Here is a 25,182-nt window from a genome sequence, read left to right on the forward strand (position 1 = left end):
TAAACAGAGATATGAGATCAGATTCAAGACCCTAATTACGCAGTCTTTTAATCTGTAAAAAATCTAGCTGTTCTCATAATTGATTTATCTTGAGTGAGATTTTGGGACTTTAGATTTTCATAGAACTTCCCCTTTCATTTGAATTACTCACTTGAAGAAACTTTTCATGATAATAAAATTTAAACTCTTCTACTGTCTACAGAAGACAGTGGTGCCGCTGTGGTTGTTCTTCACGTTGGGATTTTACTCATTCCTTCCTGAAAATATTAAACATTCAATTGGCAATTAATAAAGCTTGTTAATTGTTTTGAGTAAAACAAGTTTGGGATAAGTCATCTTTTTTTTCTATTGTATTAAATGTTTCTGTTGTTTCACCCTTTATCTTATTACTGTTGTTTTCCTCAATTACTTTTTCATTTAACTTTATCTTCCCTTTAAAAATCTCTAGCTGGGCAGTGGTAGTGCATGCCTTTAATCCCAGCACTCCAGAGGCAGAGACAGGCAGATCTGTGAGTTCGAAGCCAGCCTGGTCTACAGAGTGAGCTCCAGGACAGGCACCAAAGCTACACAGAGAAACCCTGTCTCAAAAAAAATCTCTTGAGGACATTAATTTTGTTAACAACTTGAATCACTAATTTCAGATTTTTTTCTCCTAATATTATTTCAAGGCTATTGTTTTCCCTTCAGGCTCTGCAATGGCTGCAAGCTAGAAGGCTTCAGATGATGATTTTATTTTCATTTGCTTTAAAACAATTTTTGTTTGTGTGCAGGGGTACATTTACATCCTCTCTCTCTCTCTCTCTCTCTCTCTCTCTCTCTCTCTCTCTCTCTCTCTCTCTCTTCTGTGGGTGGGTGGGTGGGTGGATGCCAGAGGTCAATTTCAGGGGCCTTCCTCTATCACTTTTCAACTTAGTTTTTTTTAACCTCCATTTCCTCCTCCTCCTCTTCTTCTCCTCATTATTATTATTATTATTATTATTATTATTATTATTATTATTAAAATTTCTATTCATTATACATACTAACCACAGATTCCCACTCCTCTCTCTTCTCACCCCCCAGCTTTTCCCCCCAACTCACCCCTCATTCCCATCTCCTTCATGTCAACGTCTTCCATGGGACCTCAGCAGAGCCTGGTACATTCAGTTGAGGCATGTCGAAGCCTAAGCCCCTCCCAGCTGCACCAAGGCTGCACAAGATGTCATACCTTAGGCACTAGGCTCCAAAAAGCCAGCTCATGCACCAGGGACTGATCCCAATCCCTGGCCCCCAACTTGGTTTTTAAGACAGGGTCTTTCACTGCATCTGCTCTGTCTTAGTCACTCCAGCACTAGGAGGGCAGGTGCATGCCACCATGCCATGACGTTCACATGGGTCCTGGGGATGTGAACTTAAGTTCTCAAGCTTGCACACCAGTCACTTTACCAACTGAGCTACTTTTCCAAGGCCCTGCTTTAAAGCATTTTGATTTTTACTCATGTTCGTCACTTTTGTTATGAAGTGTAGCTGGGTTTTTCTGCCTGGTCCACAGTCAGGACAAATCTCTGTCATCCACCAGTCTCACAGCCACTCAAGCCCAACCAAGGAAACACAGAGACTTATATTGCATACAAACTGTATGGCCGTGGCAGGCTTCTTGCTAACTGTTCTTATATCTTAAATTAACCCATTTCTATAAATCTATACCTTGCCACATGGCTCATGGCTTACTGGCATCTTCACATGCTGCTTGTCATGGCAGTGGCTGGCAGTGTCTTTCTCCACCTTCCTGTTCTCTCAATTCTCCTCTCTGTTAGTCCTGCCTATACTTCCTGCCTGGCCACTGGCCAATCAGTGTTTTATTTATGGACCAATCAGAGCAATTTAACATACAGGCCATCCCACAGCACTACATTGGGTGCCAAATGTAGATGTAACCAACCGTCTTATTAAATAAGAAACACAGAGCTACTACAGAGATGAAAGCCAAGAGGTCAGAGCAATAGCTAAGAGCTAAAAATCTTATCCTTCACTGTCACTGTTGCACTACCTCTCCGAAAAAGACCTACTTCCAGTGTGTCTGTCTTTTTATAATGTTTCTGTTCTGCCTTCTCATTGGTTGTAAACCCAACCACATGACCTCCTAGTCACTGCCTGTCTGTACAGACCTCCAGGTCTTCTATGGTTGGTATTGAGATTAAAGGCGTGTGTCTCCATGCTGGCTGTATCCTTCAACACACAGAGATGTACCTAGCTCTGCCTCCCAAGAGCTGGGGTTAAAGGCATGCACCACTACCACCCAGCTTCTGCTAAGGCTTGCTATTAGCTCTGACCCCCAGGCAACTTTATTTATTAACATACAAATCACATTTTATACAAATAAAATATCACAATAATGAAGCCCCTTGATAAGGTTTTGAGTTTTAGTTAATTTTTATTAGCACTACAAATTAGCAAGAGTCCTTATGGCATTTTCATATATGCTTACTTTTGGTTGGTCTCCTTCCTCACCCAATCCCAGTCCTCTCCCTCCTCTCACTGCTCCTATTCTTTCTCTATTTGTACCCTTCCATCTTCAATATTCTTCTCTCTTCTTCCAAGTCACATATTCTATTACATTCCAATTCCCACCTTAAAGATCCTTTTTCCTTCTCACGTGGGCCTCTTCCCAGTTACTGGTTTCTATCCATAGCCACTCTCATATGAATCCACATGTATGAAAATTGGAAGCTAGGCTCCACATATGAGATGGAACATGTAGTATTTGTCTTTCCCATCCTACGTTACCTTACTTAACATAGGAATTTCCAAATCTCTACACTTTCCCGCAAATCCCATAATTGTAACTTTCTCTGTGGCTGAGTTAGATTTAATTGTGCATATGCACCAAATTTGCCCTATCTGTTCATCTGTTGACGTACATTTAGGCTGACTTTATCACTTCATTATTGTCACCACAGCAGAAACAAAAACGCACAAATGTGTAAGTATCTCTATGTGTCTTCCCAGGAGTGCTACAGCAGGATTTACCTGGTGGTTCAATTTTCATCCATTCATTATTATTATTTATTATTATTGGGAAACCTCCATGCTGATTTCTATAATGACTGGACTCAGTAAAGTTTTCTTTTGATTTATTTGTTGGGCACTGTTAAGATTCTTAGATATTTTTATTATTTTCTATTTGCCCATTCTCTCTCCTCTTCTGGACCCCCAATTACAGGTAGATATTTGACCATCTGTTGTTATTTCATTACTTGCTAATGTTTTGTTTATGCATATACATAAATGTGTGTGTATACATATATATGTGTGTGTTTTTATAAACATGATTTTTCTTGTTTTGGACAGTTTCTAGTTCTATAACATCATGTTCACTGACTCATAACTCTGCAGATAATTTATTCCTCTGTATTTTTCCTTTCAGAAACTGCATTTTTCATATCTAGAAAAACTAGCTGGGTCTTTAAGAACACTTTACAACATGCTCTTGTACATATTAATAATTTCTATTACTTTTTAGAACATATAAATTATCTATCTAATTACATACATGTTTTTATCATTATATATGTATATATAAGTTGGTATAAAGTATTCTATGATAATTTTATTAGCTCCATAATATCTAAGTCTTTAATTAATTATCCTTAGATTTATGGATCATTTTTTCAGTTTTCCTTCCTTCCTTCCTTCCTTCCTTCCTTCCTTCCTTCCTTCCTTCCTTCCTTCCTTCCTTCCTTCCTTCCTTCCTTCCTCCCTTGCTTCCTTCCTCCTTCCCTCCCTCCCTCCCTCCCTCCCTCCCTCCCTCCCTCCCTCCCTTCCTTCCTTTTTTTCTTTTCTTTTGGTTTTTTGAGACAGGATTTCTATGTGTACTCTTGGCTGTCCTGAAACTTGCTCTGTAGACCAGACTGGCCTTAAACTCAGATCTACCTGCCTCTGCCTCCCAAGTGCTGAAATTAAAGGCATGTACCACCACTGCCTGGCTCAATTTTTGTCTTTGCCTAGAAAATTTTGATTGACCGGTTAACATTCTTCATTGTATTTTTTTGGGGGGGGGGTAATATAATTTGTTACATTTTTAAAGTGAACTTGGATGTCTTTCTGGAACATGACTAAGTTACTTGGTTATGGTTTGCTTTGTTTGAAGTTGACCTTCAAGTCTTATTAGGGTCATTCCAGAGGAACAATTACTATCATGCCTCTAACTGTACTACTAAGATAAGCTGTGATTTGTGAAGTTCTTTTCTATAGTGAAAAGAGAAACATTTCCAGCTCTAAATAGGCATCCACCACTGGCAAAGCATTGTAATTTCTAGTGATTTTTCCCCCATGGCATCTTACATACATAGATCAGTATTCACCCAAAGACTTATGTAGATGTCCTGACTTCAATTTTTAGCCTGCAGAATCAGGCTTACCTGTGAGCACAATTCTGTTGGTATGAAGCACCAGGTTAAGGTTTGGTAAAATTATACCAGCCATGGAAGACTCATAGTGATCTGAAAGATTCAGTTCTTACATAAAGGGCGCTCATGTATTTTAATTTTTATATTTTGTGGGTAAAAGAGATACAAGGTTTTTCTTTTGTGTGTATATCTAATATTCCCAAACCAGTTGTTTAAATGCCAGCTCCTTTCCCCAGTGAATTGTCTTCATAACCTTTATTTTTTTTTTTTTTACAATATAATTTAGTTCTACATATCAGCCACGGATTCCCTTGTTCTCCCCCCTCCCGCCCCCCTTCCCATTCTCCCCAGCCCACACCCCCTTCTCACTTCCTCCAGGGCAAAGCCTCCCCGGAGGATTGAGATCAACCTGGTAGACTCAGTCCAGGCAGGTCCAGTCCCCTCCTCCAGGCTGAGCCAAGCGTCCCTGCACCATAACCTTTATTAAAAGTTAGGTGACAGTAACTATGAGTATTACTTCTCAACTCCTTTTTGGTTTTGTTTTCATACCCCCTTCCTCCCCTCTTCTCAATTTTTTCATCCTCCCACCTCCCCTCTACATGCCCCCCATCTACTCCTCCTTTAACGTTTCTCTTCAGATACAGGCAGGCCTCCCATGGATATCAGCCAGCTCAGGTATATCAAGTTGCAGCGAGACTAGGATCCTTCTCTTCTATTAAGGCTGGATGAGACAATCCTGTAGGAGGAAAAGGGTACCAAAGCAGGCAGCAGAGTCAGAGACAGCACCTGCTCCCACTGTTAGGAGTATCACAAGAAGATCACAATTGTAGCGTATATGCGGAGGGCCCAGGCTAGTCTCATGTAGGCTCCCTGGTTGGGGGTTCAGTCTCTGTGAGTCCCTAGGAGTCCAGGTGAGTTGGTTCTGTGGTGTCCTTGACCCCTCTTTCCTTCCCCTCCCCCATAGCATTCTTTGAGTTCTGACTAATGTTTGGCTGTGGGTCTCTGCATCTGTCCCATCAGTTGCTGGGTGAAACCTTTCTGGTGACAGTTGGGCTAGGTAGCAATCTATGAGATTTGCAGAATATCATTAGGACTCATTTCATTGACATTTCCCCCAGTTTTTTTGGTTTTATCCTAAAGTATGCTGTCTCTGCGTCCTGGCCCTCAGGGGTAAGCTCCTTCTCAGGGTATGGGTTTCCAGCTGGGAAGGTCATTAGTTAGTCACTCCCACAATTTCTTCTTTCCCCAGTGAATTGTCTTCATAACCTTTATTGAAAGTTAATTGACTGTAAATATGAGTATTATTTCATAACTCTTAAGTTTATATTTATTGCTAGGCCAGAATGCCATTGATTAGTAAAACTGAGTAGTAAGTTTTGGAACTGAGAATCTTGCTTAGCTTTGTAATGAACCAACAAACTCTTCCAAAAGAGTTTGGGCCATTTGTATTGCCACTAATAGTGAATAGGTATGCCTGTTGTGCCACACATCCTTGCCAGTACTGATGCTGCCAGTGTGTAGCATGAATATTAAAATGTCTTATTAATTAAAAAAAACCCAGTGCCAGAAATTGGGGTTAAAGCTGAAAGATCAGAGAGACAGAACAAGCCACAGCCAACCTCACCTTGCCAACTCCTCAGCTGATCCTGTTTCATCAGACTGAAAGCCTCTGAGTCCTCACATGGAAGGGATCTCAACTGAACTGCTTAAAAGTTTCTAGTTCCTGGTCCTCATGCCTTATATATCTTTCTGCTTCTTGGCATCACTTCCTGAGATTAAAGGCTTGTGTCCTTCCCAAGCAAAGACATGAGATCTCAAGTGCTGGGATTAAAGGTGTGTGCCACCATGTCTGGCTCTTCCCAGTGTGGCCTTGAACTCACAGAGATCCAGATGGATCTCTGCCTCCTGAGTGATAGGATTAAAGGCGTGTGAGCCACCACTGTCTGGCCCCTATGTTTAATCTAGTGACTTGCTTTGTCCTTTGATCCCCAGATAAGTTTTATTTGTCAGAGTACAAATAAAATATCACCACACCAGCGCTTTGGATTTTTGCTCATTTTTAAAGCTACATAGTGTGATCTCCCTGTTTCAATGTTCACTCTCAGATTACAAGTAATACTGAACTTTTTTTTTAAATTAATTGAATTTGCTCATTGGCAATTTTACACATGTGTATAACTCATTCTGATAACCCTCCTCACCACCTTCTCTTATGTCTTCCCTACCCCTGTCACTCAGCCCCACCCAACAGGTCCCTTTCCCATGCTCACGTCATTTTGTTTTATGACCCACGGAAGTGACCATAGGTATGTTACATGGTAATCTCATCAGTGACCACACAGATGAAGATAATGACTCCTCTACCACGGACTTGGACTCCGATCAGTAGCAGGGAGGGGCCGGGTGCCAGGAGCCCTCCCACACCCATGGCTGGCTGTTGGCAGATGCAGTCTTGTGCAGGCCGGGTGTAGGCAACCACAGCTGCTGTGAGTGTATTATTACAATGGCTGTCTCCTTTGATAGAATACTTTCTCAAGCATCCCTCCTGCTCTCAAACTGGGATATCTGTTTCCCCATTCTTAAGTTTTAACAGACTTTGTATATTCTAGATGAAACTCTTCTATCAAATATATATTTTTAAAAAAATGCACCCTCTTGGTCTGTGGCTCTTCTTTCTCTGCCATTTAAGTTTTATTAAATTTTCCATGCCTCTGTTTTCTCAAGTGTAGATGAAGGACCCTAGTAGAATTCCCCAGGGTTATATCAACCAGAGATCAGCTCTTTAAACAAAGAAGAGGTTGGATATTTTCATCATTGGAGGATTTATTTCAGGATCATTATGTCCTTGGGAAAATATTGGAAATTCTGGAATGATGGCATAAAACCACCAGGCAGGTTTCTGGGAATGTTTCTGAGAACAAAACTATACAGTTGGCCTGTGGGGAGGGCTGTCCCGCCTCTGTTCCTCTCAGAAAGGTGACAAGAAAAAGACAGCCACTGGTCATTCATTGGAATCAGGAGATTGTTGGTATCACATCACTTTGCTCCTACTGGGACATCTCTAATTTCTTGAGAATTGAGAGACTGAGCCCAGATGCTATGACTCCAATTCCTTATCAAAAACACAAGGCTGTAGACACCCTCTTCTCTACAACCTTACATTTTTTTAAAAGAAGAAAACCCACTGAAAGTCCCAGGAATGTAATCTCTATTTACTTCTTTCTTTCCGGTTTCATTGGTTTGTATCTAACTTGTTCACCTACTTTGCGAGTCTAATGTGTTCTGTAGTTGTCAAAAATTCTGGAAACATACTTTTTATTATTTATTAAATTTTTAAATTCATTTTACATACCAATCACAGATCCCTCCTTCATCCCTCCTCCCGCTCCCCCCACCTTTGCCTTCCTCCCATCCCCTGCTCCAACAGGGTAAGTTCTCCCATGGAGGAGGGCAGCTAAGCATGGTACATTCAGTTGAGGCAGGACTAAGCCTCTCTCTGCTTAATCAGGGGTGAACAAGGAGTTCGATCCTAGGTAATATGATCCAGAAAGCTGGCTTATGCACCAGGGATAGATCCTGATCTCACTGCCAGGTTCCTCTCAAACAGACCCAGTTACACAACTGTCTCCCATATGCAGAGGTTCTAGTCAGGTCCCATGCAGGTTCCACAACTATTGGCCTAAAGTTCCTGAGTTCCTATGAGCTTGGTCCAGTTGTCTCTGTAGATTTCTCAATCATGATCTTGATGTCCCTTGCTCGTAGAATCCCTCTTCCCTCTCTTTGACTGGATTCCCAGAGCTTGGCCTGGTGCTTGGTTGTGAATCTCTGCATCTGCTTCCATCAGCTACTGGATGAAGGCTTTGTGATGACAGTTAGGGTATTCACTAATCTGATTACAGAGGTGGCCAGTTCAGGCACCCTCACCACTATTGCTAGTAGTCTAATCTGGGGTCGTCCTTGTGGTTTCCTGGGAATTTCTCTAGCACCAGGTTTCTCTATTACCTCATAATATTTCCTTTTCTCAAGATATCTCCTTCATTGCTCGCCCACTCCGTCCCTCCTCCAGCTTGACCATCCCGTTCCCTCATGTTCTCATCCCCCATTATCTCCTCTCTATTGCTCTCCCTTCATCCCTAGTTTACTCATGGAGATCTCCTCTGTTTTCCCTTCTCAAGGTGACTGGAAACAAAACACGTTTTTGATGTTCTAGGATTTGTAATAGAGCAAAATATAGTAGAAGAAGATGAGAAAACTGCTCAGCATCAATAAACTATGCTTAGTTTAGTAACTGAGGCCCAGTGAGATGGCTCAGTAGGTAAAGATGCTTGCCACCATGATGAGTGGAGTTCAATCCCCAGGATCCACATGGTGGAAGGAGAAAACTGACTCCCACAAATTGTCCTCCGACCTCTGCATGCACCCTGTCTTCATACAGAAACACAACGATAATAAAGTATCTAGAAATCTCCTTTAAAATAAGAGTTAAAATAAACAAGTTATCTTTGAAACAGTCGACTTTGAGAGTGCCACTTTTGTTTCTTGTTGTGACCTAATGAATGTGATGGTGAAATTACCCTCCTGTCATTCTAGGAATCTAAAGTTGCTGATGTCAGATGCCACAGGCATGGCTTTGAAGTGGTCCAGGAATTCCCTGGTGTGGCCTGTAGTGCCTTATTCATGGCCTAATGGAGTCAAGGTTTTAGAATAGCTGCTTATTAACTCCTTGCAACAACTTTTGCTAACTTGTTCAACTCTGAGTTTGGTTCTTATTGTTTCCTTTTCATGATTTCAATTACTTGAATCCGAGAATTTTTACACAAGTTGCTTTACCACCCCCTCCCCTTGTCACCCCACATCATATATTGAGCTTAGTTCCGGTCCATGGCTTCATTTTGTTTTTTTCCTTTTGGTCATAAGATAGACCTGACCTTCTCTACTGTTTTTCTCATATTGATTCCTAACTGACCTTGGTCTGGGTTTTACAATAGCAGTGTGTGACTCACTTGCATCTCCATATAATTACAGACATACTTGAGTTTCTTTGTGTTGCAGTATTGAAGCTGATTTCTATTTCATAGATACACTGTATCAGGAGATTTGGAGCCCATTTTAAGGTATCAAATATGTTATTTGTAGTTTGTGCATAGTATAAACTGTCTTTTTTCTTTCCAGGCAATTCTAAATCAGTCCATATTTCATTAATGTTTAACTGGCAACATTTTAACTTATTCATATTTAAATCATCAGAGTGCTTAGAAAAAACATCTAATAGCGTGTAAACCTCTATAATCATTTTTAAGAAGCAGGATGTTCTAAGTAAATTAATTTATCTTTCCATATTCAAAGTTTAATTTTGAACTTGGCACTTTGACTATGGAAAGAGTTTTGTTTGATTGTGGAGAATATTTATACCATCACTCACTAATTTGCAAAATAAATATTCCTTTAAGTTCCTTGTACTTAAAGTCTCAAGACTAAGACTAACAGTGGTCATGGGAAAGTCAACAATGAGGAGATACATGAATTATGATGGATGTTTTATTTTCTATTCCTGCTCCTCCATAAAAATTGAAACTCATAGAACTTCTTAGTTTGGAGTCTCAGAAGTAGGAGCAATATTAGCCACTATAGCTGCTGATACAGGTTATTATTTTTCATGTGCTTTCATTGACCTCAACAGTGGTTGACCTCAACAGTCAGTGGTCCTTGGCAACACAAGGATGGGATGGGATGGAAGAAGAGAGGGACAGGGTAGAGGAATCATTGTTCAAAAATGTGATGAAACTTTATTGCTTCTGCTGATACTCATGTAAGTCACAAACCTATGTTCTCTTAGGAATATACATCTTTTTTTTATAAACCCGGAGTAGCTAAAATTCTAAATACTGCAGAAGAACTTTTATAAAAGGTAATGAGTGTTTTCTCCATTGCTGGTACTTCAGCTGAGGGGAAATGTCTTCAACTGCATTATCAAGGAGAACTCAATAAAACAATAAGATATTTATTTACAAATCTACTATCCTATTTTAATTTGAAAGTTGAAGAGGGAGAATGAAAGTCATAGGTAAAATTAAAGACTAGATTATATAGTCAGGTATAAAGTTATTAAGGCTACAATTTTTTTTTGATACTTTGAAGAAGTCTTTCAATTGTCAAACATCCATGTTTCGTAAATCTGCGATGTAGAGAGATAATGTGATGCAAACATGTATAAAATACGTTTTGGCACTCTTAGCCGTTCATCCTTGAAACACAGTCTTCTGTACATCTTGAGGTGACTAGGCAGCAGCATACACAGACGTTGGGAAGGTCTAGAACCTCATCCACAGTAAGTGTTCTGATATCTGCGCAACTGTGTAGGATATAGGGGAAGAACTTTCTAGAGCTATTGTTTTGGAGCACAGCAGGCGTAACTCAATGGGCCAACTAGGGGAGAGATGAGGGAAAGGGGAAAGGAGCCATCTCCTCAGGTGAAAGAATCTATCAGTACCTAATTGCACTTGTAAAGGGCCACGTGACTGGGTTCTGGCCAGTGGACTGTGGATGGAGTGATACAGGCCATTTCTGGCTCTAACTCAGAAATAACTCCCATGTAATTTTCTCTGAATTTGGTTTTACTCCTCTGTGTGTGTGTGTGTGTGTGTGTGTGTGTGTGTGCTCGCACATGCACACACGCGCAACATGCCAATTATGTAACTAAAAACATCACTTAGATCAGGGACTTTTGTTCTTAGCCTCAGTGTTACTAACATACAGTCAACACTGATGACCACATGCTTGGGCAGCATCTCTCAAAACGTTCATAGAATGAAAAAGAAGCCCTATAGAACTGATTTTAGTTACTGTTTTAAAAATTATTCTTGCAAGGCTACTTGTTATCTTGCATTGCATTGTTCTAGTTGCAAAGGAAAAGATGGCGAATTCCTCATGTGTGCTGAATGTTTGTGGCCATTACTGCATCATTCACTTGTGGAGTCCTGATGGAGGAGATCTGCCTAAGAGGCTATGGTAGAAGAGGTTTGAAGTCTCTGGTACCTGAAAGGCACAAAGTACTACTGATGATTTAAATTATATTGTAACTGGAATGAGAAAGAACTCATAAACTTTGAAGTGTTGGAGTTATTTGTTGTATCAGTTAGCCTACCATGACTAATACAAACAGCATGTACTGATATAGTATGGTTATAGAAAGCCCATGGAAGCAGGGGACCACACAGTTTATTCCTGCTGTATAATAAGTACGTATTTCTTTGAGGTTAGGTTGTGTGAAGGCACAAGAGGGTATGGTTAATGACGGGACAGCTAGGCAGTGGCCAGATTATCAAGATCCTGTATATTGTTGCCTTCTTTTAAAGTTTGTTTTACCCTGAAAATAATGGGGTTCCATTTGTTCTACTACTTCTCTTGAATAGACAACTCAACCGTTTCAAAATTTTGAATATTGCTGTCAAGTAAATCCTGTGTTATAAAGGGAAAACAATGCCCTTATGAGATCCCCAAGCCCCCAGATGATAACACACCAGCGTTTGCTCTGATTGATGAAAGCAAGATGGGTGAAACTGGGGGAAAGGGTTCCCTCTCCTTGCTGGACAGAGGCCTTGTTTGCCACTTACTTCCTCTGGATGCTCAACGCCTTGGAGATATTCAAAGAAAGCAGTCAAGAAACCAGTGCTCAAGCAAACATCTTCTTATATTTTATTTTCTATGCTGTTACACAATTAATGCATCAGCTTACTGAACCAAGCAGAGCAACGAAACAATACAATTAGGAATAGTAAGCCTAGGGCAACGACAGCTTACTCATGCTTTGCGTAGAGACCTCCAGTGCTGGAGTCAGAAGAGGAATACTGAGTAAGCACCACCCTGTGGATGTTCACTCAGCTGGGAACATTAACACAAGGATGAGCAGTCTGGAGGGACCACTAATCTTCACCTTCACCCCAGAGGGCAGTGGAAGGAATGGAACCCCCTTTGCCTGATTTTACTTGGATTTTATTTTCAGTGGTTAATTTAGTTTTGATGTCTGAAAGAGGTGTGGCTGTATTATCCTATGGATGTGTGTATACAAGATTCAGTATTAAGTTTATATTCTACTCTGGGGTTCAAATACTTTAGGAAACACTACACCCACCAGTGTACTTTTTTTTAATAGAAAGCTAAATGACTCTCCATTAAGGACCTGAGAGATGGGGCTGTAGAGATGGCTCAGTGGTTTAGAGCACTTGCTGCTCTTGCATAAGACCTGATTTTAAATATCTGGACCCATGTCAGGTGGCTCACAATTGACTGTTAACTTCTGGGGGATCTGATTATGGGTACCAGAACTCATGTACACACACACACACACACACACACACACACACACTCCACAAACACGAATATAAGCATACATACATAAGACACACATATATATAAGCATAAATAAAACAATAAAAATAAATCTTTAGGAATCTGAGAGATTAGGAGCAGATCACCTGTGTTTCTGTCATGTTTGTGATTTGTGATTGTGAGATGCCTGTGCAAGGCCAACTTTCCCAGAGAGTCTTGACCTTCTTTGAAAACTGCTTCAACACCAGTCACTGTGCCAACTGAGTCTGCTTTCTCTGAGAAAGCTTAGGTTTCTTCTTTTATTTTAAAATTGTTAATTAATTAATTAATTAATTAACATGTCTGTCTGAGTCTATGTGAGAATATGTGCATGTGTGTTTGTGCATGGTTATTCACATGTCTGTGCATATGTGAAGGCTAAAGAGGATGATCTCTTCTGTCACTCTCTGTTCCTTTTAGGCAGAGTTTCTTCCCTAAACCCAGGCCTTGGGCTTTCCCAGAAAGGCAGGCCAGAGTTTAGCAAGGCCAGCAAGCTCCCTAATCCTGGTGTCCACCCTGGAGATGGGGTCATACGCTGGGGGCTGTTTTTCTTTACACCGTGCATATGTGTTGCTACGATTGGTTAATAAAGAAGCTGCTCTGGCCTATGGCAATTCAGGTTATAGCTAGGCAAGAAATTCAAGAGAGAGACAGGAAGAAGAAAGGCAGAGGAAAGACAGATGCCAGCTGCCACCGAAGGAGAAGCAAGATGCCAGCAGACTGATAACTCTGAGGCCATGTGGCAAAACACAGATGAATAGAAATGGGTTAATTTAAGATGAAAGGTCTAGCTATCAAGAAGCCTGCCAAAGGCCATACAGTTTGTAAATCATATTAAGCCTCTGAATGATTATTTTATAAGCATCTGCAGGAGAACTTCCATCTACAGTCATAGGTGTATGTGGGATTCCTAGCTTGTTACACAGTGGCTGGGATCCACACTTCTGTTTTCACAACCAAGCAAGCACTCTTAACTGCTAAGCCATCTATCTCTCCAGCATGTTTTCTTCTTTTATGTTGTTCACAGGTCTTGTCACCAATCACTCCCTTGCTGTAGCGGCTCTGCCATGAAGGATCATCTACTGTCCCAGGCTTCCTTCTTTGTGAACAGGACAGATTCCGAAGACAGGACTCATCAGCCACTCTACATGTCTGTGCTGGGAAATGATTCCATACAGGTTTTGAAGTCAGACATTCTCTGCCTCCACCACTGAGGCTCCAGGAACAAACTTGGGTGGTACAGCTTGGCATCAAGAGGCTTTCACCCACTGAGACATTGCACAGGTTCCTGGTTGGTCTTTGCAGAGAGCAAATTGATCCTAATACTTTCTCTGATCTGCTCAGACTTCTTGCCTTGAGGTTGGATGGTTGGTTTGTTTCTCATCATTTCACTTCTAGGAATGTCTCTGGTTCTTGTTGTGAACACTTCTAACTTGTGGAATTTTCAGCATTAAGGATTTGGGGAACTATGGTGACCTGCTGTTTTGATACTCTTGATAAATAAATAAATAAATAAATTCTCAATTCAGCTAGTAGGCAAGTTGTGAATGGGTCAGTTTGCTGGTAGGTTTGCTCAATGCCTTTTTGATTTATTTGTTTTTAAAAGTTATTTTATCGTATGTGTATGGGTGTTTGGCATACATGTATGTCTGTGTATCACATGTATTCCTGATACCCTCTCTGGCTAGAAGAGGGTGTCGGATGCAGTGGAACTGGAGTTAGAGACAACTGTGAGCCACCCGAGTGGAGGATGGGAGTCAAACCTGGGCCCACTGAAAGAGCAGCCAGTGCTCTTAAGTGGTGAGTCATTTTTCCAGCCTTTCATTGTGTACTGTAAAACCAGCCCTCCCATGCGAGGCTTAAGTAAGATAGTTGCTTTCCAGGGACATGAGTCTATGAAGCTTAAAAAAACACTTCTTCATAAGCATATATCTTTAAGCCACGGGCAAGACTGTATTATTTGCAGACAAGGACACATTGATAGAAGCTGGGAGTTATGAGGTCCCTTCTGTCTTTCATCTCAAATGAGAAGGGATGAAACCTGAAGCATGACGCAGCCATCTGTGCTCCCCCCTCACAAACACATTTTTAATGTATTTCCTTTTAGCAGACCAGGTGAAGTCAAGAATTTATTTTGGAAAGAGTGATATCATTGTATACCTGAACATATGTTATTCGGGGAGCTATTAGGAGCAACCACTTGTCTCCATGGGGATATCATACGATATAGTTTTCTTCACTTTTTTTCCTTGGAGTCTTGCCTTTTACTCACTACTACATGAAGGGACTCTGGCTGGCTTGAATGTGACCAGAAATGACCATGGCTCTGGCAGGCCGTGCCTTTCCCTCTCATTCCCTCTGCCTTGCTAAAAAACTGTTAGACTGCGTTCCTAAGACTAGCCACCAAGGTCTCTTCCCTTATTTGTCCATTTCCTCCTCCTGAGGCTGACTACCGAGATCAAGTATTCAAGTCCAGCAATCAAAAGCTCCCTCTGGTGCATCTGATTAACATGCCCAATCAAAACATACCACCACATCCTAGGCCATTCTAACACAGACCCCCCTCTTTCTCTTCTCAAAAATCACACGTGCAAGGTCTTTTGCTGCTGCGTTTTTTTTCGTTTTTGTTTTTGTTTTTTGTTTTGTTTTGTTTTGTTTTGTTTTCTGCCTGAGTCAGAAAGGAGCCACTTTAACTTTTCTTCCCTGCTGAATAAAGGATCTCTCTGTGAAAACGGGTGTTTGGGTATGGTACTTGCCTAATCCAAGTCTGGGGGAGGGAACCACACTCTGTGTGGAGGGGGATCTCCTTCACTACTAGGAATTTGGTGTGTGTCAGGCACAATGCCGGAGCACTGCACAGCCTTCCATGTTTAGTTCTCTTAAGAGTCAGTTTAAGTAGATGCAATGATTTAATTATTCTAACTTAATAATTAAGAGTGCTGGAACTTGGAGACCTCAAATCATTTCCCCAAATACTACAGCTAGTGCTAGTGTTGGATGCTCATCTCATCTATTCCAGACTGTTCTTTAGCTGCGAATTTGTGCTACCTGTCTGATACGCCCGTGCTTATGAGGCTCTTTCTTCCATGGCTGGTCTTTCTCTGCCCCTCCTCACAGAAAGTCACCATGACCTTTAACCCCTGGCAGCAAGTCCTGTCTCATGTCTATAAACCCAGTCTTGTCAGAGCTCAGCATTCCCTTTCTGTTGCTTCCTCCTGTACAACTCACATATGTTTTTAGTTGGAAGGTATCAGTATCTCTCCAGTATTGATAATTCAAAATGTATAGCATGTTGGTTAGTGGGCCTACCTGCCGCCTTCAGTTCCAGGACACCTCGTACCTGGAGAGAAGAGCTGATCATGCTTTGCTGAAATTTCCTTGAGGGCAATGATTATGCCTCAGACGTCTCTATCTCATCTTGCTCTAAAGAGGATTTAAGAAGACAAAAATATAATTAGATAAAATATAATTAACTAGCACAACAAGTAAAGTAGACCAGGGTTATAATGCAGAAACAGAAAAAAGGGGTTCATAATATTTACCAGATGATCTACACATGATCTTTCTACCAGGTCATTTTATTTCCCCTTTTAAAAATACCTTCTTTAATGCTGAGTGTAGGGTCCAGGCTATGGGGAGGTCAATAAATACTTACTTAATCAAATACCTGCATGCCAGATGGTAGAAAGAATGGGATTTAAAGGCAGGTCACTTCCCTAAACAGATTTATTGAGGTAGAGCCCACTCAGTAAGCTGCATACCTTTAAAGTATGGGACCTTTGCCACAAATAAAATTATGAAAATACTCACTACTCCTAAAAGGAACCTTGTGATATTTGGTAACCCCTTTCTTCTTCTCTGGTCTTTCTTCCTAGCCACACAGCTACTAACATAGCTTCTCTCACCAGATACTAGTTTGTGTTTCTTAGAAAGGTATATTGTAACTGAAGTTTTCCTGTGTCCCATCTGGCCTGAGGTCAGAACAAATCTCTCTCACCTGCCAGTCCTGCAGCCACTTGGACCTAAGTAAACACACAGAGGGTTATATTAATTAAAACTGCTCGGCCATTAGCTCAGGCCTACCACTGACTAGCTCTTACATTTAAACTAACCCATAATTCTTATTTATGTTTAGCCACGTGGCTTGGTACCTTTACTCAGTTCTACCTGCACATCTTGCTTCCTCTGTGTCTGGCTGGTGACTCCTGACTGAGCCTTCCTGTTCCCAGAATTCTCCTCTCTGCTTATCCTGCCTATACTATACTTCTTGCCTGGCTACTGGCCGATCAACGTTTTATTTATCAACCAAATCAGAGCAACACATTCACAGCATACAGAGTGATATCCACAACAGTATATGGATGGAATTATATAATATGTTCACAACCTTGTCTTTTATCTGCAGTTACTGCAGTTATTTTGGATCATGTACACACAGTATGAACAGGATTGTTCACTACTTCTTATTGCTGAGCAGCCTGCCACGAGATCAGCAATTCTCACCCCATGGGTCATGGCCCCTTTGGGGTTGCATATCAGATATCCTGCATATCAGATATTATATTACAATTTATTACAATAGCAGAATTACAGTTATGTTATGAAGTAGCAAGGAAATAATTTTCTGCTTGGGGGAGGTCACCACAACCATACCATGAGGAACTGTATTAAAGGGTTAGAGCATTAGGAAGGTTGAGAACGTCTACATTAGATGAACATCCATTAAATCAAATTGCTTATCCACTTGTTGATAAGTGTGTAGTTATATCTGTTTCTGACAGTCACACAAAAGCTAGCAACTTTTATGTACAGAAATTGTATGGACATATGTGTCCATTTTGCTTGGGTAGATTAAGAGTGAGATAACTGAAATATGTTAGATGTATATTTAACATTTTATGTTTCCTTTTCCTTATTTTGCATATTTACTTATTTATTATTTGGAGTCAAGAACTTGTTTGAAGCACTGCATAAATTTGTATTTGCTATGTAGACCAAGATGGCCTGGAACTCACAGTCATCCTCCAGCTCATGCTGATTCCAGGCTTGTGCTAAGGAGGGTTGCAAGTACATTTTAATGATTGAGCATTTGCCTAACAGGCATGAAGCCCTAGGGTCAAATCCAGTATCATATAACAAAAACAAAACCATGCAACTGTTTTCCAAAGTGGCTGTGGCAGATTATATTGTCATAAGTAGTACAAAAGAGGGGTTTCAAGCATCTTTCCTGTCCCCAATATGACATGGTCAGTTTCTGTAATTTCAACCACTTTAATAGCCCACATAGGGAAACCTTATTGTGATCCATTTCAGTGGTGACTAATGATACTGGGCAACACTTTCACACCTCTAATTCACTATGTTTGGCAGTGCAGCCACTACAGCTTATTTACAATTTTCATTTACATTTATTATTATCATGGGCATGTCTGTGGTGGCATTTTTTGACTGCTAATTGATGGGAAAGAGTTCAGCCCACTGTGGGTGGTGCTGTTCCTAAGCAGTTGGACCTGCCGTATATATGAAGGTAGCTGAGAGTAAGCCCAGAACCAAGCTGGTGAGCAGTCCTCCATGGACCCCGCTTTGGCTCCTGCCTAGAGCTCCTGCCTTAACTTCCCTTGATGACTGACTGTAACTTCTAAGCCAAGTAAGCCCTTTCCTCCTGCAAGCTGCTTTTGGTTAGTGTTCTTTAACAGCAACAGAGAAGCAAACTAATATAGGGATCAGGCATGGGTAAAAAGAGGGACAGAGCTGACCATTTGGTATTAGATAACCAATTGGTGTGCTCTTCTCTGAGAAGACCATGCCTCCTCCTCTCAGCATTCCTCAGCCGCTTGTAGTTCTTTGTGTAGAGCTGAGGCCTCATGAGCTTTGCTCTATCCACATTAGTATATCTCTTGGTAACATCCTTGTTCAGGTTCTAAAAACATATACAATACATACAGGCTACATTATAGAGACCAAGTAGGTTGTATTTATGTATTTGGAATAAACACACACATATAATATGTAAGAATAATTAATGAAATAAAAGGTCATAGATTTAAAAAGGACAAAGGTGAGGTAACTGGAAGGGATTGGAGGGAGGAAAGGAATGGAAGAAATGATGCAATTATATTCTAGTCTAAAATACTAAAAAATATTTAAAAAAGTGAATGGAATTGTGGAATATGCTGAAAGTATGTTATATACTTGTATGTAATGGTTTATATAACCTGTATACTGAAAACAAAAAAATGAAGAGAAGAAAGCTGGGTGTGTTGTGACTTACATCATTAATCCCAGCACTTGGGAGACAGAGGTAGGCAGATCTCTGTGAGTTTGAGGCCAGACTTATCTACATAATAAAAGCCTGTCTCAAAACAGAACAAAATTAAAAAATGTTAAGACTGCCCTCGTCACTGAGGACGATTTACATGTTGTTTAAGGACACACATTCAAATAAGATGGTTGTGGCATACACCTCTAATCCCAGCACTTGGAAGGCAGAGGCAGGTGGATCTCTTGAGTTTGAGGCCAGCCTGATCTACAGAGTGAGTTCTAGGACAGCCAGGGCTACATAGAGCAACACTGTCTCCAAAAACCAAAACAAACAACCCCTCCAAAAACTAACAACAAAAAACAAAACAAGCAAAAACAAAAACTAGTGCTGCTCAGCTCCCACCTCCCAACGTTTTGCTATTTTCATTATGTCTTTTCCACAAATTACAGACCTGACCTTACATTGATGCTATTTTTCAAAACCATCTTTTAAAGCATTTAAGCAAATCAAAAGCAATATGGTTATTGATGCAGAATCCATTTCTTCTGTGTCTACTTCCTGAAAGAATTCCCACCTCCCGTGTGTGTGTGTGTGTGTGTGTGTGTGTGTGTGTGTGTAGTGCGTATTCTTAAATACATTACACAACAGGTGTGTGCTGTTGTTGTTTTTGGCTCTTTTGCGGGGCCTGCCACCCACCTTCCAAATAAATCACACACGGAGGCTTATTTTTAATTATGAATGCCCAGCCTTAGCTTGGTTTAGTTCCTAGCCAGCTTTTCTTAATTTATCTTGTCTATCTTTTGCCTCTGGGCTTTTCCTTTTCTATTCCTGCATACCTTTCTTTGTTTCTTATTCTGTTGCTGGTTGTGTACCTGGGTGGCTCGGCCCTGGAGTTCTTCTCTGGCTCCTAGATCTCTCTCCTTTCTCTTTCGCCTTCTTCCTTCTATACATACTCTCGGTCTGCCAGCCCTGCCTATCCTTTCTCCTCCCTTGCTATTGGCCAGTCTTTTAATAGACCATCAGGTGTTTTACACAGGCACAGTAACACAGCTTCACTGAATTAAACAAATGCAACATAAACAAAAGTAACACACCTTGAAATAGTGTTCTACAACATGTGCCTGTGTGGGACTGGAACGGAACCCGGATACTGTCTAGTTCTTACAGGGAGGCGGTGCCTGCTGCTGATGGTCTCATTTGACTTCTGTATTTATGAACAAAATAGTATGCTATCTGAATTTTAAGGACTGTTTGTCCCCGACCGTAATGAGCTTTGTTGGATTTTGGTGGGGGTTCCACTGAATTTGTATGTTGCTTTGCATATTGTTTCTCTTACCAGCTCCTTCCCTCCTCGCTCTCTTCTTTTCTCTGTCTTTTTCCATCCCACTCCCCTCCCTTTCGTTCCTCTTTTCCCCTTTCTGTGTATTTTGATTCTCCACTCACTCTGTTAAGTTACTTGGATGTTTCTTTCTTGGTGTCTCTGACATCACTGGTCCTTCTTGTGTTGTCTTTAAATGCTCTTTAGTCCCAGCAAGTGTGTTTTTCTTCTGCGACAGTGTAGATTGCATTTTATAGTTCTCCTCGGGTCTTTAAAAGAATCCAGCTTCTGTCTACTTCACTTTTTGTCCTTAAACGGGTCTCACAAACATTTTAACATGCTCATCTACTAGTTCTAATATTTGGGTTAGTTCAGAGTTAGTGTTTTGTTTATTTGTTTTTGTTTTAGGTAGAGGTAGAAGGCAGACCTTTATGTACTCTAGTACTGATCTATATCCCAGACTACTTTTTATGGTTTTTGTTTGTTTGGTTGGTTTTTTGTCAGTTTTTTTTTTCAGGATATTGCTAAGTTAACTGGACTGGCCTTGAACACGTAATATTGCCTCAGCCTGGGGAATAGGTGAGATCACAGATCTCTGCTACCAGGCCTGGGTATGGATCAGTCTTGACTGAATTTTCTTCTCATTAAATTTCTACTAATTATGTGTCTATGTATTTATTTAGCATGTATGTGGGTTTATGTACATTTCTGGATGCATGTAGGTGCACATGGGTGCACAGGTGCCATGGTGCACATGTACAGATCAGCAGACAACATTTGGGAGATAATTCTCTCCTTCTACTGCATGGGTTCCAGAGACGGCATTCTGGTTGCCAGCTTTGGCAGCAGGTACCTGTACTTTCTGATCCATCTCACCATCTCTACTCATTGTGAGTTGCATTAACTTCCTTCTGCCAATGGTTTGAGTCCATCACAGGCAGCAAATCCTTCCTTGTTGGTTACTGAATGGTTTTCTATTTATAAAGACTCTGGAGGGTTTCAGGGTTTCAGCTAAGTTCCTGGAAAGTATTTTGGTCCTTTCAGGCCTTGCTTTAACGGTTTACTGAATGAGAATGGAGGAGTGCTCACTTCGTGGTTAATCATTCTCCATTTCTGTGTACTTGAATGCCCCTGGAATCCCAAGCCTTGTGAGGTAATATCTTTACTCTTAAGTGGCTCTCAATCCTGCTTCCTCTCAGCACTTTTTGAGTTTCTTTCCTGCTCTTTTCCACATCCGTGTACTCCTCTGTGCTGGTTGAGTTCTTTGAAGCCCTGGATTCTTTATGAAGAGTTTTTTTTTTTCTTTTCAGGACTCTGTTCTGCAAATTTAGGCTGCTTCTGTGTTCTCATTCTCCCTGCCTGACTCAGGAAAATCTATGGGTTTTCCCCCCAGACTCCTCCATGGGGTGGAATCTAGACCCTCTCAAGATTGGGAGGATGATAAGGCTCATTCATTTGTTTCTTGCTTTCCTGGGATCATTGCTACTCATTGTTCCGCGCTCATGGCTTTGGAAAGCTTCCTCCATATGTCTTGAAGCCTTATTTTCCTGATTTTCTGTGTTTTAGCTGTTGTGGGCAAGAGGGCAGATCTTTTATTGTTTCACACAGGCAACGAGTGGAAGTTTAAGTAGAAGTTCTGGCATGTTATCTTTTTCCTTTGCTATGTAGCCTAGGCTGACCTTGAACTCTCCATCTCCCTGCTTAGACCTCCTGTGTGCTGAAATGACATGTATGCACTCTTACACCCAGGCAGGAGCTATTGTTCTGATTTTCTCAGTTGTGTAGCTGTGATGAGAATTTTCGAGCTGCTAGAACATAATTGTATTATCAGAAAAACTAGGAAAAGGTCACAAAAGTGAGATAACATCGATGGTGTACCCAGAATGGCAGTGTGTAGTTAGCTGGTGCATAGTGTATATTCCTTTGGTTGCCTTTCACTGTCTTCCTTGTTCTTTCAGATCTTCTATATGAGTCATTTACAGAATTGTTTTCAGGCTTCAAATGTAATTCATTGTGATTTCCAAACTGTAAGATTAGAAGATGCCCATATTGTCATTGAAAACTGCCCGGTGGCTGTTCATTGTTCCAGAGAAAGTTACTTCATCTACTATTACTGTTATGATTCATCTGGTTGGCTCCTCTGCTGATGTGAATCTAAGAGAATGAGTGACACTCCCTGATGAGTGCCAGTCCTCTCTTTCCATGCTAAGGTTTGGTTTGTAAGTGTTAAAGAATGATCTCACTTCATACGACTTGAACGTCATGTAGTAAAATTGACGTTCTCCAGAAACTCAGGTCCAGCTAATCTGTACTTAAATCACACTGTGTTTGTTTTTCAGGAGAGGCATGCAGGCAAAGTTAGCATTCAAAGATAATAATTGCATTCACTGTACGGCTATTGATCTAAATTTATGCAAACACGTGTGTATTTAATTTTTAGTTATATTGGATGATTTTTGCAAATATTTTATTTTGCTGTGTAATATAGGATAAATAGGACATATGGTAAAAGGTAAGTTTAACTACAGACTAATGAAACCTATTCTGGGTTAGCTATGATAGCTGCTGGATTTTTTTTCTGGGTAATATTGAAAGTCAATTTTAGATACCATAATTAAATCTGTTATCTTCGCTTCCCCAATTTATCCTGAACAACTTTATCATATTAATATTTCTTAATCACTAACTTCATGTTATCATTCTTCTTCTTAAAAAACTGTTTGGAGTTCTGATTTACAGGAGTGATCTGAAGTAAAGACATAGGATACCTCAATATTTGTTGATTAATTTGTGCCCTGTCTACAAATTTGCTTATTAATTCAACCCTGGAATTTCAATCAACACTTTAAAGGGATTAGTTTAACCCTGTCTAAAGCTATGTCTGTACAAAACATGAAAATTTGAGATAACTACACAAATAACTCCATAGTTTTACACACACACAATCTCACAAGCTTTTATCTTTAGAATTGCTTGATGGACAGCATGAATTCCCCCTTATATTTGGCTAGTGCAGATCTGCAGCCCAAACCACCTGACCTGCACCAATCCTTTAGGTTTTGTCACAAAATCAGGCAAAGGTTTAGAGAACTTGGATGACAGAGTCATCTTTGAGACTCTCTAAAGCACTTTAGACTTTAGTCAACTTTGAGACTCTCTAAAGCACTTGATTTGTTTTTACAGCATAGTCCAGGGTTGTTGATTGAGATCTGTACACTCTGACATATGTAGCACCCTCTTCATAGCCAGATTCATGCTCAGATGCTCCACATAATGTATTAACATATTAACTCTGTAGATTACCTCACAAGTTGTCTGTTTATAAAGTAAGCTTTACATCCAGGGGATGAAGAACACCACCAGCAGAAGACTTGCAAACCCTTTAACTTGATGTATTGTTTTTTAACATGTATGAAATGTAGAAAGATGTAAAGGAAATAAATTAGGAGAGACTACTTTGTATTGTACTGCCATTCCTAATGTATTTTTATACTTTTTGGCAGCATTAAGTATTTTATTAAATAGAAAAAAAAGGATGTCATGTCGGTGCTAAATAATGGGTGTATGTGGGAATGTAGACGTCTATCTGAATCTTCAGGGAGAATTTTTTCTGGAAAAACTATCACACAGTCTCCAGGTCTAGAGTTGATTACAGGAAGCAATCCCCTAAAAATGCCCTTTTGCGGTTATATCTTTCTAGATCCCACCCCCACTGACATACGGTCTACCCTATTGCAATTGGCCATAATGCTTGTCCAGTTACATCTGACAAAGGTGGCATTGGTTCCATTTACATCTGTGAGGTGGCTGTCTTCTTCTCTCAGAGTGGATGAGACAGCTCTTGAAGTGAAATCAGAACAAGGATCACACTTACTGAAAAGAGTCTAGGAACTGAAGTTTCAATATTACTAACAAGAGTCCGAGAACACAGCCTAAGTCTTGCACCTTTACCTGAATTTGTGTCAAAGGTAATATAATGGCTTATGACTCTTTTTTTTTTTTTTGGGAAAAACTGAAGAGGGGGACCCTTTAAATTCCCATCTTATTTACTTTAGAGTAATTATTTAGGCTGCATGTTTACCATTAGCATTGCCACTTAGTACTATTACTTTCCAATTTTATTTCAATTTTTATCTATTAGAAATTGAGACAGAACAGTTTTTACCCCCTGATGGAAATGAAAAATGGTAATGTTAATGTCTAGCACAATAAATGCTTGTTGTGATGATTTAGTTTAACTCACTGAGACCGATATAATGACTAAGTGGAGCTGTGTCTACAGGATGGCAGGTGCAGATCATTTGGAGGAGAAACTGTAATAGTGCCCAGCACAACTCTCTTGATTTTTATTATCCACAATAAAATATGTCATTAAAGGAGGCCACAACCTGATTTTTTATGAAGTTACCCAATCAACTGGGCTGAGATTTGTAGAATACAGATGTGCCCCTAGGTTTCAACACACACACACACACACACACACACACACACACACACACACACACACATTCTCTTGTGTTTTTTTTTCTTTATCTCTCTGCTGCCTCATCCTTTCTCCCTTTTTCTAGTTGGATATTCCCATTCACGGTTCTTGGGAAAGCATTGGATTGGCAGCATAACATAAAATATCTAAACAATGTCCAACTGGGAAGGAGCTAGGAGAGGTAGAAGAGAATGTAGGAGAGGTTAATCAGAGCATTAGATATATTTAATCATAATCAGTAATGGTAATTTACTTCAATGAAGCCTAAGTACTTGGCAAAGATCGAGGCAGCATGATGCAGAACAAAGATAGACTTCAAACAGGCTTCAAGGGACTAGGCTAGGAATCACATTTCTTCTGTGAA

The sequence above is a fragment of the Peromyscus maniculatus genome, chromosome 21 (genome assembly GCF_049852395.1).
Source record: "Peromyscus maniculatus bairdii isolate BWxNUB_F1_BW_parent chromosome 21, HU_Pman_BW_mat_3.1, whole genome shotgun sequence".
NCBI lineage: Eukaryota > Metazoa > Chordata > Mammalia > Rodentia > Cricetidae > Peromyscus > Peromyscus maniculatus.